The sequence below is a fragment of the Sphaerodactylus townsendi genome, linkage group LG10, assembly GCF_021028975.2.
Source record: "Sphaerodactylus townsendi isolate TG3544 linkage group LG10, MPM_Stown_v2.3, whole genome shotgun sequence".
Classification (NCBI taxonomy): domain Eukaryota; kingdom Metazoa; phylum Chordata; class Lepidosauria; order Squamata; family Sphaerodactylidae; genus Sphaerodactylus; species Sphaerodactylus townsendi.
This window is the reverse complement of record NC_059434.1, coordinates 72,219,942-72,238,143: the sequence shown is the minus strand read 5'-3', so window position 1 is coordinate 72,238,143 and position 18,202 is coordinate 72,219,942. Positions and strand designations below refer to the sequence as shown.

Sequence of the window (18,202 nt, the reverse complement as noted above, 5' to 3'; positions counted from 1 at the left end):
GAATGCGTTTTTGAAATAAAACGTTGTAGGGGAAAAATTAAAAATGCATTTTCAAACTGAAAGCTGTGCAGAATTCCAACAGGAAACATTTTATATTTCAGCCTTAAAAATGTTTCATTTGTGTTGTGCTCTGTGGATACCAGCTTGCAGATCTTGACTTGTGTTATTTACTCGTGGCTCTGAGAGAATTGATTGTGTATTAAGAGCGAGGTGGAGTGCAGGTGAAATGAATAATAGATAGTGACTGTCAACACGGTTAATGAAAGTGTCTAGAGTAAAAGTGTTTAAATCAGGACTAATGCTGGTAGGCTAATTGCTTTTGCTTATGCTTTGTATAATGGATATACGCCACACCATATAATGAGATTCCAAGATATTATTTTCCCCTTTCAGCCTGAGATACTTTGTTGTACTCTATTAGCAGATATATACAGAACATCACTCATCTCAACAATGTTCATTTACAGAAAAGCATATGCAGCGTAATGAAGAATGAGGGAAACAGGATGACAAGCGAAAGTGGATTCACTGGCCATATTCACTGGCCTAAACCATGAGTGACCCAGTTAATGCACCCACATGCAGGAAATACTCTTTGTGGTCTCACTGACTGTTTGTGGTCTCACTGACTAAGATAGGAGAAGAGTTAAAAAATTAAAATTCTCTCCCACAATATGTACCCAGTCTGAATTTGGGGGGAAGCATTGTGCCTATCGTTTAGTAATAACAAATGCACTAGATATCCTTGATTAGATCTTCTCTAGACTGATCCTGAATATTGAATACTTCATAGGTTATATGTGAGAAAAGAAAGGTCCTAAAATTGTCTTTCACCTTCAGCAGGGTCAAAAAGGTTCTATTGGGACCAGAGTCCCACAGAGTTAGGTGTACTTAAGTTCACTGAAATCAATGGCTTGGATCCACTCTCCAGATTCTGTGGATGGAGGCAGGGGCAGAGCGAGGGGGAACTGTGCCCGGGCACGTGCGTGCCCTGCACCCCTGCCATTGTGGCACCCGCTCCCACCCCACCCTGGACTTCCCCTGCCATTCCCCCTCCATGCCCCTTCCCCAGGATGCGCCCGGAGTGTCCTGCACCCCCCGCCCCGTGGGCGCTACACCACTTGATGGAGGGCATTGCCAACCACTGGACTTGACTCTCCTGCCTCTTCCTCCTCCTCCCTTTTGTAATTCAAAATGCCCCCTGAATAGTGAAGTGTTGGCCCTGGGTAACAGGACATCTTTAGGACCTGCATTAGAGGGCATCAGAGGTCTAGCATGCAAGAGAGGAATTGAAAAAATCACCAGAGCATTTGTGTGTTTAGCTTCCATTATAAAAAAATGTAATTTGGGGACTGTAGTGTGCGGAACACCTCTCTGTGACCACAGGGTTACAGTTTATAATAGTTATAATAGCCCATCTTTTTAAACTTATAGATAGAACCATGTCCTTTAATGGTGTTGTGTGATAATAATGATTATCTGTAATTCTGTCTCCCTTTCTGATCTTCATATCAGACAAGCGTGACAGTCTTGTGATTTCCCAACAATTGGACTAAAGACCTAATTAGATGAGATACTAGAAGATATGTGATTTCATCTTTCTTTTTTCAAAGTAAATGGCAGCTATGGGGAGGAGGCAATGTCGGGGGGAAGGATGTTGACTGATAGTCTGTCCTGTGCATGGTTAAGAGTTCTGAACATGAAAAACACACATCAGCAGTGCCATCCTAAACAGAATTGAATCTTCTGATCCTATTGATTTCAATGGATCCAAAAGGGTATAATTCCGGTTAGGATAACACTGATAAGAAGAGTGCCTGTCTCCCCCACTCCCTCCAGGGCTATTCAGTGATCACAGATCTTCTAGCGTCTCATCTAGTTTGTCTCTTAAATAAGATTTTACTTTAAGTATCACTTTTGTTCTGTAATTTTCATATGATCCTAATTCCATCTAAAATATTTGATGGTACATTTTGTGAACAGTTAAATCAGGGCTGCTCCAGTAAGATTCTGTTCAATTTCTGGTTTTAAATGTCCTCCATTTAAGAAACCTGCTGACAACATTTCTTAAAAATGCATGTGTTTGGGGAATGTTTTGTTGTTACTAACTCCAACCAAAATGTTCAATGAGACGTTTAATTGGTAATAATTCAACAAACAGCAATAAGCGTTTTCCTTAGAATGTTATAAAAGTGCCTAAAATTAACATTAAACAGAGTTGCAAATGAAATAATGTACACAAAGATGAGAATTCTCAAGATAAATCTCTGTGCTGTAGATCAGTGTAAGAAACTATTGCCCTTCTTAGCCTCTGAAATTATTGGTTCTGAAATCAATGACATTTATAATCCTTGATGACTCATAATCTCAGGTTGGTAATAGGTGTTAGCAATGACATATGTCTATAAATTATCCCAAATCCATTTTTGAAAAGTTTTTATTCTCTTTTTGACTGTTAATTATTTCATACTCAGTTGGCTCAATAATTTGACCAGAAGGTCTGTCATTATTGGAATTGATAATAATATTCACAGTCCTCTATTACACCTTTTTTTAAAACTCTGCCCACTTACATTTCCATTGTAAACTGGGAAACAATTGGATTTGTCCTATATTTAATGAACAGTACATGCATGAATGAAAAATAATTTGACGATATGTTGCATCAGCTTAAATGTCAATTACAGCTATTATGTATTGATTCAGCTGCATGGTGCGATTCCATTCCATAGTGAAACAAACTACTTAAATTCACTGCCGAGTTGTTTTGTTAGTCCTGCGCGAAGCAGACATGCGCAATCAACTTTCTTCCATTTTTTGCAAATGTTCATTGGCTTTTCTTTGTCAATAGACAAAGTAGCAACAATCAGAAGTTTAAGATCCAGAATAACAAATCTGCTCTCCCCTCAACTATTATGCACTTCCTCGGTTATTACCTTTCCCTTTCACCTCCACGTTCAGTGAGATCAGAAGGGATCTTGGGCTTCTATGCTTTTCCCTGTCCATCTATCCATTTCCCCTTTATCCTGTGTATAGAAGTAAGTGGCCAGAACAATTCAATATCTATATTAAAGAGATAACCTGCATTGCAGTGAATGTGGAAGATCTGTGACTCAGTAATGGGGAACATGTTTGGTTTGCTGGATCTCAGTTTGATCCCTGGATCTCAGTTAAAGGATCTCAAACAGCAGGCACTGGGGAATGACCTTTCTTTGTCTGAGATCCTGGAAGACTGCCAAGTCAGAGTAGAGAGTTTAGATGGAACGATGGTCTTGCTCAATATTTAGCAACTTGGTACATGTACTGGTTATTTATTAATATACAAATTAATAATTGAGTGCAATCAAGTCACAGCTGACTTATGGCAACCTTTCATTGGGTTTTCAAGGCAAGAGCAGAGTGGGTTGCCATTGCCTTTCTCTTTGTACTAACCCTGGTTTTGCATGATGGTTTCTCATCCACATTTCTCAATCATGGCCAATCCTGCTTAGCTTCCAACATCTAATGAGCTTGGCCTAGTCAGGGCTATTCATATTGACGTTTATGTGACGTTTATATTTGTTTTGTTTTTTTGCAAAGTAATGCAGAAAAGGTATGGAGCAAAGAAGAAGGGCCCAAAGCCTATCTCAGCCACATGACCCACAGATATGGAGGAACCATTACATCATACCATCTTATGGGACACCATAGAGTCAGTCTCCAGATGCAGTAACTTTTTGAAACCTCACAGGTGACTCCATACCCCACAGGTGCCTGGTTGTAGTTATTAACGTACATCTGGGATACATCAGGGATACCAGGAGTGGTTTACCATATACAAACCTGGTTCACCATACACACCTTGTTGGAATATTTGAAGGGGGCATGGGAGGAGCCAGTGGCTATGGTTTGCATCTGTTGTGACCTTTCAGACTGCTTCCACTCTACCCAGGTTCAAGGTGCTGGCAGGTATTTGGGTTTTTTTCCTTCCTTCCTTCTTCCAGCCACTAGCACTGCAGAAGGAGGTGATACGTGTAGTGTCATCGACTGATTGTCTAACACCAACTTGGATATCTCCCTCTTCTTGGCTGATGGTGGTACAGGAGAATATGACATATATAGTCCAGTCCTTCCCACCCGTGATTTGTTTCAGGCACAAAAACCCTGGTCTGGATCTGAGGGAAGAGTCAGTTTCAAATACTTGCTCACCTTGAATATCACTGTCTGATTTTGGGACAGCCTCTTTTAGCTTAACCTACCTCACTGGGTTTTTCCCTCACAGCAGAAATAAAACTTCGTGCAAATGTTTTTAAAAGATCTGTTTTGGTTTTTTGTGTTCCCACAGCATGGAGAACACAAGGATTGCCAGGCAAAATGGTTCTCCCCCCCCCCCACTGCTGGCCAACAGAGTTCTGGTCAATTTCAGAGTTGTGTCTGCCATTTTGTGTACTACTGCAGAGATTCCCCTGTTTCTGCCATTTGATGAAGGTTTTTCATGAAGGTTTCCTCTGCTTGAAGCTCATCCATGTGCGATTTCCATGTGAAAGGGAGATCAACAAAGTTTGTTTTGCCTAGCAATCCTTTGCACGTGTTAGTTTTCCTTTTTTTGGTTTTCAGGGGTGTGTCACAGAATTCCCCTGAAAACAAAACAAAGGGAAAACAACATGTGCATGGGATGGCTAGACAAGTTAAACTTTGGGTGCTGTGTGGTTTCCGGGCTGTATGGCCGTGTTCTAGCAGCATTCTCTCCTGACGTTTCACCTGCATCTGTGGCTGGCATCTTCAGATTCCTCTGGAATTCCTCTGAAGATGCCAGCCACAGATGCAGGCGAAACGTCAGGAGAGAATGCTGCTAGAACACGGCCATACAGCCCGGAAACCACACAGCACCCAAGTGATTCCGGCCGTGAAAGCCTTCAACAATACATTAAGTTAAACTTTATTCATGTACTTTTTACATGGAAATCGTGAGTGGATGAGCTGCAAGCAGGGGAAACCACTGTGGGTTTCCCTTAAGAGAATCTCTGCTACAACCCGCAAAATATTGGACGCAAATGGCAAAAGTGAAAGTAAGAGGTTTTGGTGACAGAAATAAAATATTTCCTGCCTGCTTTTGTTCCTGCTCAGCAGGCAGAAAAGATCGTCCACCCAGGTTTGGGGGTGGGGAGATTGCTAGTTTAGAGATTTTTGAAAAACCCAAGTTGAGAGAAATAAAACATTTTGAAGATGTTTTGGGGGAGAGCGCTGTGTGAACTTCGTCCCCCAAACAGTTTTTAAAACATCCTGAAGACGTTTTATTTCTGCGGTGGGGAAGTCACCTATATTGTTGTGAAGGTAAAATGAAGAATGGGGGCACCATTACATCACCGAAGCTCCTTGGGGGAATCAATGCAGTACTTATTTTCTCACTAAGGCTCATTCTGCACATGCAGAATAATGCACTTTCAAACTGCTTTCAGTGCTCTTTGAAGCTGTGCGGAATAGCAAAATCCACTTGCAAACAGTTGTGAAAGCAGTTTGAAAACACATTATTTTCCGTGTGCGGAAGGGGCCTAAATGAATAGGCTGTTGAATGGTTCTAAAGTTTTTCATTTCATCCCAGAGTTTGTCTGCCATTTGGCTGTACCGTTTGGCTGATGAAATGCCTTCTATCTTGCTTTTGGAAATATGCTTCAACAACATTTCTGTGAATTTTGAAATTCTGAAGGTCTGAATACTTTTCAGTTCTTTTATGATAGAATAGTCTTGGCATCCAGCAGCAAAAGATTAGAGGATGCAAGAAAAAGTCTGTTTTGAAGTAAATATTTTGACGCTCCTTTGGCAAGGTACATACCCAGATCATATAAGAGTTGTCTGCTCATCTGGCGTACTCATTACAGCGCTGTGAATGTTGTATCTTTTAATGAAAACCTGCCAATTCTTGGAAGTTTGACTGCTGCATTTATTAGTGAACTAATTCAGACATTAAAAATCTCCACACAATTTAGGCAAGCTGTCTTCAGAATTGTATTTGCTTGATCCATGGGTACAGCTTCCGTTTCTTGGCAGTGATTTGCAGGATTATAGGAACTCATTTCACAGCTGCTAGAATAATGGAAATCAGTTTTGGGTACTTGCAGCTGAATCTCCAAGCATACCAGGGCCATTCGTTTTCTATACTGTACAGTTCCTGGAGACAGTTGAGGAACCTGTCAAGGAGAACATAAGAAGATGTGGAGAGCACAGCTAGGTGAGACCCAAAGTTCATTCAGTAGCTAACCAGAGGAGAGGCTGCTATATAAGAGGAGTGACAATGGAACAAAATTCTGAGGAACTCAGCCCCATCCAGGCAGCTGGCTGTGGTGAAACAGCCGCGATGCCCTACCATTCTTATAAAGGCTCCCCGGTGGTGTGGGGAGGCTTGGAAAGTGAAAACGTCTCCCTGCTGCCAACAAGATTGGGCTTAACAGCCCTGGCCACTGGTGTAACAGGGCTAATAGCCAGGCAGAAGCCGACTAACTTTGGCTCCTCCCCTGTCCATGCCCCTCACCTGCCCCTGCTATGCCAGCAGCAGGGGTGCTGGGATGCATCCCAGCTTTGGGGCAGCAGCAGCATGATGGCAAAATTGCCCCTCTGCTGGGGGAAATGCCTCAGGCAAAGCAAATCCGCCAGTGCCACGCCACCCTCACAGGCAGTTCCCCACCTCCTTGGATGATGCTGTTAGGCCCCTTCTGCACACGCAAAATAATGCATTTTTAAACCACTTTCACAACTGTTTGCAAGTGGATTTTGCTATTCCGCACAGCTTCAAAGAGCACTGAAAGCAGTTTGAAAGTGCATTATTCTGCATGTGCCGAATGAGCCTTAGTCACCCATAGAGTCAGATCATGTGATTTGTTTGTGGTTGGCTTGTGTCTGGGTAACAATTCACTTCAGTCCTGTCAATCCTGTGAAGGAAGGTAGGCCCAATCCAGGGCTATGGTAGCGGCAGGTAGAGGTGGCCCCAATTCATTTGCAATTAGACATAATGCTGCAAGTTCTGTGAATGGAACTCGCTTTTTTTAAAAAAAAAATTGCAGATGTGTGTGTAACCTCTATGCTTGTGGGTTCTGTGGGGCAGAACTTGGAATGAGTTTGCAACAACAAATTTTTAAAAACAAAATGGTTTACTTTCTTAACAAATAACATATAACATCAACATTTAACATCACACGTCAAGGTCCTGTTCAGGTTGCATTTTCAAGTCCTTATATTTACAGTCTTGTAATGCCAAGTCCATTTCTTCTTTGCAAGTGGGTTGGCTCCCAAAGACTCCAAGGGCTTGATGAACAGGGTTCAACATGATGAAGGTTTCCAGAAGAACTCTCACCCATTACAACCACAAAAAAAGAACCCCTGAAACAATAAACACCAACATTTACAACATAGCAAAAACAAACTACCTTCCCAGTAGTTCCCAACAATATTGCAGTTACCTTAACAAGATGCTAAGGGCTTATACAACCAAGGTCCGAGTTTGGTAGCCTTGTCTCCTCCAAACTACATGAGCTGAGCTCTGCAGCCTCCTCCTGCTTTGGGTCTCCACCCCTTTCTGGGTCAACCCATTCTGAGCATGGGGGTTACATGTGCAGTCAAAACTATGCTATAAGGGTAGGCATTAAAACACGGGGGAGAGGGGGAGGAACCTTCACTTTTAATTATGAAAGACTACGCTGCAGCTATCAGAAGTTTGGGTTTTAACCTAAGCCCAGAGCTGAGCTTACGTTAAAACCCAAACTTCTGATAGCTGCAGCACAGTCTCTGGCCGTTTCCGCACGGTGGCGGAAACGGCTGGGTCGGCGCTTCTCGCGCCGACCCGAAGACGCTGGGACCCCCCCCCCCACCCCCCCCCCCCCCCCCCCGCCCCCCCCCCCGCCCCCCCCCACCCACCCACCCCCCCCCACCCCCCCCCCACCGCCCCCCGCCCCCCCCCCCCCCCACCCCCCCCCCCCCCCCCCCCCCGGCGCCCCCCGCAACCACCCCCCCGCCCCCCCCCCCCCCCCCCCCCGCCCCGCCCCCCCCCCCTACCCCCCCCCCCCACCCCCCCCCCCCCCCCCCCCCCCCCCACCGCGCCCCCAACCCCCCCCCCCCCCCCCCCCCCGCCCCCCCCCCTCCCCACCCCCCCCCCCCCCCCCCTACCCCCACCCCCCCGCCCCCCCCCCCCCCCCCCCCCCCCCCCCCCCCCCCCCCCCCCCCCCCACCCCCCCCCCCCCCCACCCCCCCCCCCCCCCACCCAAGGCCGCAGGAGCACATTCCCTAACCTTGCTAAAGCCCGGCGGGACGCGGGACATTGCTAAAGCCCGGCGGGACGCGGGACACGTCACGCAAAAGCATGAGTGTCCTGCGAAAAGCAGGACGGATGGTCACCCTATTCTAGGAGGATGTCATCACTTCCCCTTAAGGTCCCCATAACCTTCATCCTATCTACCATCTCTTGTCTATTGGTCTATTGGTCAATATAAAGTCAAGGATGGTTCATTACAGATAGTATTAATTTAAGTGCATGCTTATGATCACAAAAACATTTCCTGACATTATGCATCATTTAGTTTTCTGACCAAGCTATCATGAACATGAGGAGAATTACCTGCTATCTAAATAACCTACCTACTATCTAAATAAAAAATAACTCATGGGGGAGAAAGAAATGAAACTGAAATGTCCTACCTACTGTGCAGCTACTACCAAGTTAGCTAAGTGTTGTTGGAGGTAAACCACAGCAAGAGAAACAAAATGAAGGGTTGACTCAAAAATGGTGGTAGCTGTAAAACATGCTTTCCCTTGTAGATGTATTTAGAAAGCATAGGCCATTTCCGCACGGCGGCGGAAACGGCGAGGTCGGCGCATTGCGCGCCGACCCGAAGTCGCTGGGACCGTCCGCATGAACGGTCCTTGAAGCAGCTGGGCAGCCGGCGCCGCGGAGAGCTGGTGCCCAGCCGACCCGGCTTGTCCCCGGGCCTCGCAGGGCAGGGGGGGCGTGTCCCCAGGCCTCGGCGACGCGCCGGAGGCCCGGGGACAAGGTGAGTGCCGGGTGGGGGAGGCGGCATGAAGCCGCTGCCGTTCGCTCGGCAGCGGCTTCATGCCGGCGTTTCCCCAAAAAGAGCGCTGGGAAGCGCTCTGGGGAAACGCCGGCTTCAGGCCGGCATGATTTGCCCGTGCGGAAACGGCCTCTCTCTATATAAACACTAATGTCGATCGGTTTGGAGAATCTAATGTCCTAAGCAACATGTTTCCATTTTCTTAGAAAATGGATTTATTACACGGCTATAATTTAATCTCCAGGACAAATTGCAAACTTGTTCTTGTGGTAAACCTCTGTGTCATTACTACTGTGATTCTTCTCCGTCATAAAATGTATTGTACCGATTCAGCTGTTATGGAGATGGCTGACAAGAGCGTTCTCCTCATTCATCTCGTCCTTTGTATGACTGGCTTACCGGCAGTTTTGCTCTGCAAGGGTTCTCTGTCGTGGGCTACAAAGCTCTAGTAATGCTTCTTGTATGTTACCAGTCATTTAAATTATTACAAAAGATAGGCTGCTCTGACAAGCTTATTGATTGTGATGGCAACTAGAACCTTTATTCTTTAAAGAAAGGATCATGCAATGACTCTGGAATGATGACCACAGGGTGCTTTCTTTGTAATAAGCCAAAAAGAAACTTCTTCCTCTTGCTGTTTCCAGCATTCATTCTTCTGTCTACCAGTGCAGGGGAAGATCTGAAAACCTGTCAGTTGCCATGTGAACGTGTTTCTGGTTATAATCACCCCACCCCAGTGGTGGGATCCAAAAATTTTAATAACAGGTTCCGATGGTGGTGGGATTCAAACAGTGGCGCCGCCGCACACACGTACCTCCAGTCCCTATTGGGCAGGGAGGTTGCTTTAGTAATCCCTTCTCGGCACTCAGAAAAAATTAGTAACCACTTCTAGAGAAGTGGTGAGAACTGGTTGGATCCCACCTCTGCACCCAAGGACTTGCATAGGCTATCTCATCATCGAGGTACCAGGGACCACCAGCAGATTGGCCTCTGCCAAATGCAGATGTCGTGCAAAGACATATGGGGTAAGACCTCTGCCCCACCCCTACCAGTTATGAAGAAATCTGTTAACCAAAACTGGTGGTTCAGCTAAACAATGCTAAGCCATTAGTGGTTTTCCAATATCAGTGGTTTTCCAAAAGAGAGGGCCTTTTCTGTGGTGGTAATAAAAGATACGGTGAGATGCCTTTATTAATTCATTCACGTGCCAAATTAAAACCTCCTCCTCTTAGCTTTAATTGATTGATTGAAAGTTGCTGCTTTATGGGAGGGGTTTTTTTTCTGATTTTCTACCCCCTTGATTGTTTCACCCTTCTGTGGCTTCTTGGTGTTTGTGTTGCATTCCTGCAATACAGGATGCTACAAATGGACATAAGAACACATGAAGCTGTCTCATACTAAGAACATAAGAAAGAGCCTACTGGATCAGACCAGAGTCCATCTAGTCCAGCACTCTGCTACTCGCAGTGGCCCACCAGGTGCCTTTGGGAGCTCGCGTGCAGGATGTGAAAGCAATGGCCTTCTGCTGCTGCTGCTCCCAAGCACCTGGTCTGCTAAGGCATTTGCAATCTCAGATCAAGGAGGATCAAGATTGGTAATCAAAAATACTGGATCAGACCATCTATCGCAGTGGTGGCAAACCTTTGGCACTCCAGATGTTATGGACTACAATTCCCATCAGCCCCTGCCAGCATGGCCAATTGGTGGAAGGGGTTGATGGGAATTGTAGTCCATAACATCTGGAGTGCCAAAGGTTCGCCACCACGGATCTATCGTGATTAGTCTTGTCTACTCATACTGGCAGCGGCTCTTCAGGGTCTCAGGCAGAGCTCTTTCCCATCATGTACTACCAGTTCCTTTTCACTGGAGATGCTGGGGACTGAACCTGGGACCTTCTCCATGCAAAGTCGGTGCCCTACCATTGAGCCTTGGCCCTTCCCCTGAATGTAGAAACATCAGCTCTGATAAAATAATATGACATCATGGTCACATGATACAAAGAGCCCTACATTGGTTAGAAAGTAACCCTGTCCCCTGACACCCCTTCCTCAAATGCAGAATAATGCACATTCAATCCACTTGCAATGCACTTTGCAGCTGCACAGAATAGCAACATCCACTTGTAAACAATTGTGAAAGTGGACTGAAAGTGCATTAACACCACCAGCATACCCCTCCAAAAACAAATATGGTGGTTCTCAAACCCACCTAAGGGTTCTAACCAGTGGTGGGATTCAGCCTACTCACACCAGTTCGGTAGAATCCAGGGAGCATTTTTGTCTAGTTCAGAGAACTGGTTGTAATCCCACCACTGAGTCCTTTCGGAACCGGTTGTTAAATTATTTGAATCCCACCACTGGTTCTAACCATGGGTTGAAGACCACTGAGCTACAGAACTCTTAGAACTTAAAAATCAGCCCAGTATGCTGCTTGTTTTATTTATTATTTAGAAATAAACAGTTTGATTTGTACGGTGGCTTACAACAGCAATTCATAATTAAAATTAGCTATCAGCAATCGACTTCCACAGTATATTGTCCAATGGCACCATGAAATCAAGTCCAAACTAAAGAGAATGAATTAAAGAATATAGGAACAACAGGGAAAAAAAGGAAAAGATGAAACACAAAGGGAAAAAGCAAAGGGAAGGGGAAAGGAAGAAGAATAAAAGGGGAAGGAAAGTGTCTCATACACCCTGAACAAGATCTCAGAAAAAATATGCTATGGAGTTGTGTTTCTATCTTCTTCCAAGAAAAAAAATCATTAAAACCTTTTCAACAACTTCAGGGGTTTTTAAAAAAATGTCTTGGCTGTGCTAATTGAACAATAAACTAACTACCACTATCACTTGAACATTTTTGCAAGTTTTTGCAGTCTCCAAAACCAGATAGAAATATCACTCGTTTCCATTAGCACCCTCATCCTTCTCCATATCTTCTCCTTTCTGCTCTCTGGAGGCCGTCAAAGGCCAGCTCATCTATCACGAACTAGCCAGGATGCATCAAGATTAAAAAGAGAGGGGGGAGAAAAACCCAAACCATAAATCTCCATTTCCTAGGAGCAGCATGTCTTCCTGGTATTAGATATTCAAGCTGGCAATATTCAGTGATTTGCAGTTTTTATACCACACAGAGGTTAGCCAGATGCCCCATATTTTAAGAGCCATCCTTCATTTTAAAATGCTTTTTTTTTCAGAAGCCAAAATATCACAGCACTATAGAATGGCTGAGCACTACAGCATCTCAGCTCTCAGAACCACTGTGAATGTGATGGTGCAAGAGGAACTGGAAGTACTAGAATATTGTGCTTGGTTTGTGTCTGTTCCTGTTCTAGTTATGAAAGGTCACTAAGAAGTATGTGCTCATTTAATTGTGAGCATGAAGGAAAGAAACAGCATGCGCCAATGAATTGCAGATCCTGTTCTTTGTCACCAGCTTCCTCAAACCTGAAGTGACTCATATACACACAAGCAGTCTTGGTTATTTAGGCCCCTTCCGCACATGCAGGATAATGCACTTTCAATCCACTTTCAATGCACTTGAAAGGGAGCAGCAGTGGAGTAGTGGCTAACAGAAGGTGCACTCTGATCTGGAGGAACCGGGATTGATTCCCAGCTCTGCCGCTTGAGTTGTGGAGGCTTAACTGGGGAATTCAGATTAGCCTGTGCACTTCCACACACGCCAGATGGGTGACCTTGAGCTAGTCATAGCTTTTCGGAGCTCTCTCAGCCCCACCTACCTCACAGGGTATTTGTTGTGAGGGGGGATGGGCAAGGAGATTGTAAGCCCCTTTGAATCTCCTACAGGAGAGAAAAGGGGGATATAAATCCAAGCTCTTCTTTACCTTGCAGCTGGAATTTACTGTGTGGAATAGCAAAATTCACTTGCAAACAATTGTGAAAGTGGATTGAAAGTGCATTATTCTGCATGTGCGGAAGGGGCCTCAGAAATAAATGAATTTCAAATGGTCTCACTTCCAATGAGTATGTCCTTGGTTGTCACCCAGTTTTCTTGCTTTCTGATGAGAAAACGCGAATCATGCCTGTGATTATGATTAAAGTACATTACAGGCTGGTGACAGATGGGCATCAAATTTTACACCAGCAATCAAGCATAAAAGGAGCCCCCTGGTGCAGAGTGGTAAGCTGCAGTTCTGTAGTCAAAGCTCTGTTCATGACCAGAGTTCAATCCCGACCGAAGACACTTTCAGATAGCTGGCTCAAAGTTGACTCAGCCTTCCACCCTTCTGAGGTTGGGAAATTGAGTACCCAGCTTGCTAGGGCTAAAGTGTAGATGACTGGGGAAGGCAACGGCAAGCCGTCCCATCAACATTATTATTATTATTATTATTATTATTATTATTATTATTATTATTATTATTATTATTTTAGACTTATATACCGCCCCATCCCCGAAGGGCTCTGGGCGGTGTACAACATATAAAATACAATATCTGCCTAGTACATGTCATGATGTGATTTCACCCCATCAGTCAGTAATGATCCACGGCTTGCATGGTACCTATATCGTTAAACACGCATTCAAGATCCATTGATAAATGTGCTAAGATAATTTTGCCTTTATGCGACATCTGACTCTTTGCAGTTCGCTTTCCTAGTGCCCACAACTCATCTTCAGATGCCTTCAGCAGATCAGTAGAAATGGTTTCCAAATTATTTTAATGCCTTGGTCCAATTCATAAGATTACCCTAAACTGAATTATTTGCAGTGTTGGGGAATACCACACTTGCTTTACTCTTCAATAACAGGGTCTTCATGTATGCATTTTTCTCTCTCTTGGATTTCAAGAGATATCCAGAGACCACACCAGTTGCATCTTAATCACCACATGGTAGCCATGCTAACCTTCATTTTCCTGTTCAGCCAATTACCACCAATGACCTGTCTGCTTTTCTCATTTCAATGGCAAACACTGAGGATGGCACCAAGGAAAATCTATCCCTTGCAGGAGTAATTTATCCATTCAGTCTTCAGCATCTCAAAACCTTCTGATAGAAAACGTATAGGAACAAGTAAATTTGCTTTGTTTTTCTTGTGAGCTGTCATGGATGTTATCCCTATTTTATTTCTGTCCAGGACATTCTGCACTGTCTCATTATTTGGATTGTATTTGGCAGCAGTTTCTACCTGTCTTCTGCCCACAAAGCATTGTCTGTCTTTCTTTCTTCACCTAGGCCCGTTCTGCACGGGCCTGTGAAGTGGTGGCCCACTGGTATAAATGATACCAATGGAGCCCCGGGACCATTTGCACGTTTCTGTGTGGGCAAGCCTGGAGCCGCCATGGCCCATGGAGGTGCCATCACATGGAGGCGCCTCAGTTTCATTGTAAAACGTACCTTCTCTTCCCTGATCAGCTCTACAGGGACAAGGGGACACACACACCCCATGGCTATGGCAACATTTTGGGGGGTCGGAGGCATGTCCCCTCATCCCCATGAAACTGCATGGGGAGGGAAGGTAAGTTGAACAACAAAATGGAGGTGCCAAAAAGTGTTCGCACGGCACCAGTTGCACAACACTATTTTTGAAAAAACTCATTAAGCGAGTTTTCAAAAACAGCGTATTTCCACCAGTTGCAGGGGGAAAGCACGGTGCTGCCTCATTTATAAAATCTTCCCAAATGAAAGCTGCATGGAAATTTTAAAAAGCAGGGTGCGTGGCAAAATAATGGTTAGGAACACTTCGCAGGAAGAGAATCCCTGTGTAAATTTTAAAAAATGCAGGAAAACCCCACAGCAAAGCAAACAGCTGCAGGGTAAATAGTGCATGCACAAATAGCCCTTGAGAACAGTCCCTCATTGATGAAGGAAATGTAGTGTGTACATGTTCTGTCACAGTGTTTATGATTAATTAAAGGGTGATAAGGCTACTGTAAGCCTTCGAGGCTGTTTTGGTAGCCAGCAGACAGGATTAAAATGCAGAAATGTAAATATTTAAAATGTTCTGCAACATTGGCAGTGATGATTGAATTCTAGCTTGCATTAAGCCATTTGTTTTATGTAAACAGATAAGATCACTATATTTCTGTTGGACTGAGAGCCATTCAAATCATCATTGATACACGATCTCCAGAAAGCAGATCCACCGCTGAAAATCAATGTTCTAGTTGGCTACGGGTGAGGCTGCACATTTGTCGCAGGAATGATTGCGCTATTGCGAGCAGTCGGATTGAATTTAAAATGCAAAGAAGATAACTGAAAACGCATAATGTACCTTTTAAACAGAGAAATTAGATCCAGGCTAAACTTTTGTTGCCTTAGTGCAGTAATATCATTTACCAAAAAGTGTTAGAATGGACTAGGCTGAAAAGCTAATTATATAAAAATGTACACATTAACTAATATAATTAAAAATTGGACTTTTGTTGACCTCTGAAGGGAGCAAAAGCTCTTTGCAAACTTCACAGGGTTTTGCATTTGGCAAGATCAGTACAGTATCTTTGGTAATTAGACTTTCAACACGTTTGGCTATGCTAATTGGATCCAAGTTCTAATTAGTTTCTTTATGTAACTAAGAATGACACAATGCTGAATGAATTTAATGTGCTTTTACTGCTCAACCTAGCAGTTCGTTCTATTCTCCATTTCTGTTTTAATGCAGAGATGCTTGCTCTTATTTCTTCCTTTTGAGGACAGTGATTTAACTTAATGAGATTATGTATCTATGAACAGTTTGAATAAGAGCTTTCGATAGGCCTCTGGGTATTAGTGTGGATTAGTCGATGTATTGTTTCAGTAAATCAGGTAACTGGAAAAGTTTACCTCGGGGCCAGACAGATTTCTGCCACAAACGCCAACAATATGTCTAGTGCTCTCTCTCTCTCTCCTTTGCTCTAATAGAACTAACCTGTGATGTTGGCAACAAAATCTTTCCCCACAGAGATAGTGAGAAAATGATCCCCAGCTGAACCTAGCCTGAAAGAAGTTCTGGCTTACATGTGAATCAAAGCTCCTTGTCAGATAACCTCACTGCTGTTTGATGTTCACCTCGAATAAGCTGCTTTACACCTGTGTGGCAGCCACTGTGTGGCAGCCACTGTGTGTTATAGGGCCAGGATTGGGTCGTGCCTTAGATGCATTTCATTTATACCTGTTGTATATTGTGGTCACTTGTGCACCTCTGCAGTAGTCAGTCTCATATCTTCCCTCAGGATCACAGTTGGATCATTTAAGTGATCTATTTTTCAAGCACAGCTCGCTCACAGCTTGCACCTTCTGTGCACCTGTGCGGTACATTGTGGTGTTTAAATAGCCTACATTGGATACGCTGCCTACATTTTGTCCCTGTGTTGGTCAGCAAGATCTCTCTCTCTCTCTCTCTCTCTCTCTCTCTCTCTCTCTCTCTCTCTCTCTCTCTCTCTTTTTACAAGAATTGGTCAAAAGCTTGGTTAATTATTTTGCTTTTGTAAAGCACACAAAAACATCAAAGGAGTAATGCTCAACAATAATGTGCCTTTTAAGTTGGAGGAAGCAGTGCCTTCAGACACAGTTGCAGGCAATAGTGGCATCTGTGAGAAAGCATGTGTTTGTGCATACCCAATCATCTTTTTCCCACAACTGGACATGTTTCCGTTCTTCAGATGCAGATAAGCCACCTGTCAAATGTTCACCTTTCATGATCACTACATGAATGCAGAATGCAGATTCCCTTTCCCAATTCAATATTTATTTATTATTTCATTAGTTTATATGCTTCCCTTCCCCTCTTGGGCTCAGGGCAGCTCCCAACATTTTATAAAAGAAGAGTTTGGATTTATACCCTGGCTTCCTCTCCTGTAAGGAGACTCAAGGCAACGTACAAACTCCTTTCCCTTCCTCTCCCCACAACAGAAACCTTGTGAAGTACATGGGGCTGAGAGAGTTCTCAAAGGTCAGCCAGTGACTTCATGTATAGAAGCAGGGAAACAAACCCAGTTGTAAACTGTTACTGGCCTAACAGGGGTAAGGGTTTTATTAAAGGGATTCTCCACCAGCTGCTAAAAGTGTAACAGCACACATAGGGTTTTAAAAGTAGCCAAGGGGAATGAGCTCTCACGTTGGCAGCAAGAGGGGCCAAGAGGAGATCTTTTAGACTGTATAATACGGGGAAGGAATTCTGGCAAAGAATATTCCACAGAGAAGCAAGAGTCCAAATTGAGTTTAAACGTTTTATATAAATTTGTTCAAAAATACACACACACAGTAAGACATAAGGGCACATACATTCAAGTTTCCTAGGATATAAGCAGGTTTGAAAGATAGATTGGATGATAGAGAAGGGAATCGGGGTTGTTGTGGGGTAATACGTTACCTAACGATTCTTAAAAGAGTAGAAGTAGAAGGCAGGGATTCCATGCCAGCACAGAAACCCAATGAAGGACGAATTCATGTCTCAGCACCAACAAGAACATGTGGCAATGTCACTAGAGTAGAATCTGCCACTCATGTGCAGGAGTGGGGAATCAAACACAGTTCTCCAGATTAGAGTTTGCCGCTCTTAACCACTACACCATGCTATATTCAATTTTAACAGCATTTAAATAACATTTAAATAGCATTTAAACCCCATTTAAGATCTACTCATGCTCGACAGTAGCAGTTCATTAAAAGACACTATTCACCCAATGAAAGGAAAAAGAGTAAAAGAAGACTGTTGTACTCATAAATCATCAGTTGATTTCTGACTCTCTATGCTTGGTTGACACATACTTTGCTTAATTTCTCTATTTTATTACAGTATCCTCAAAGGGTTGAATCTGTATGAACTTTTCCACTCAATCAAATCACTTCTCTCAGTGGAACACCCACCCTCCCCCATTTAGAGCCCATTGTGTTTCATTTTAAAATGGTCTTTACTGCTAGTAGACAATAATGATTTCAATTAGAAGAGCCAAGTTTGTGTTGGGAGCTGTAAGCCTAAGGAGGGGAGTTGAGGTTAGGGTAAGCAGGATATACACCATAGAGTCTATTCTCCAAAGCAGCCATTTCCTCCAGAGAAAGTGATGTCTGTCATCTCGTGTTTAGTTGTAATTCTGGGAAGATCTCCAGGCCCTACTTGGAAGCTGGCAGCTTTAATTTCAGTAAAATAAACTTTAACGCCTGTTACTAAAAACGACACAAATCTTAGGACACAAATAGTTGTGTGGGTTTTGCTGGTAAGGTTTTAGAA

The 18,202-nt window shown here is 43.9% G+C and overlaps 1 protein-coding gene across 2 annotated transcripts in view; it reads left to right on the top strand.

The window, feature by feature from the left end:
* The window catches only part of GRID2 (glutamate ionotropic receptor delta type subunit 2), a 997,067-nt gene that overhangs the window by 750,183 nt on the left and 228,682 nt on the right, over positions 1-18,202 (top strand). The gene's annotated exons all lie outside the window — the stretch shown is intronic.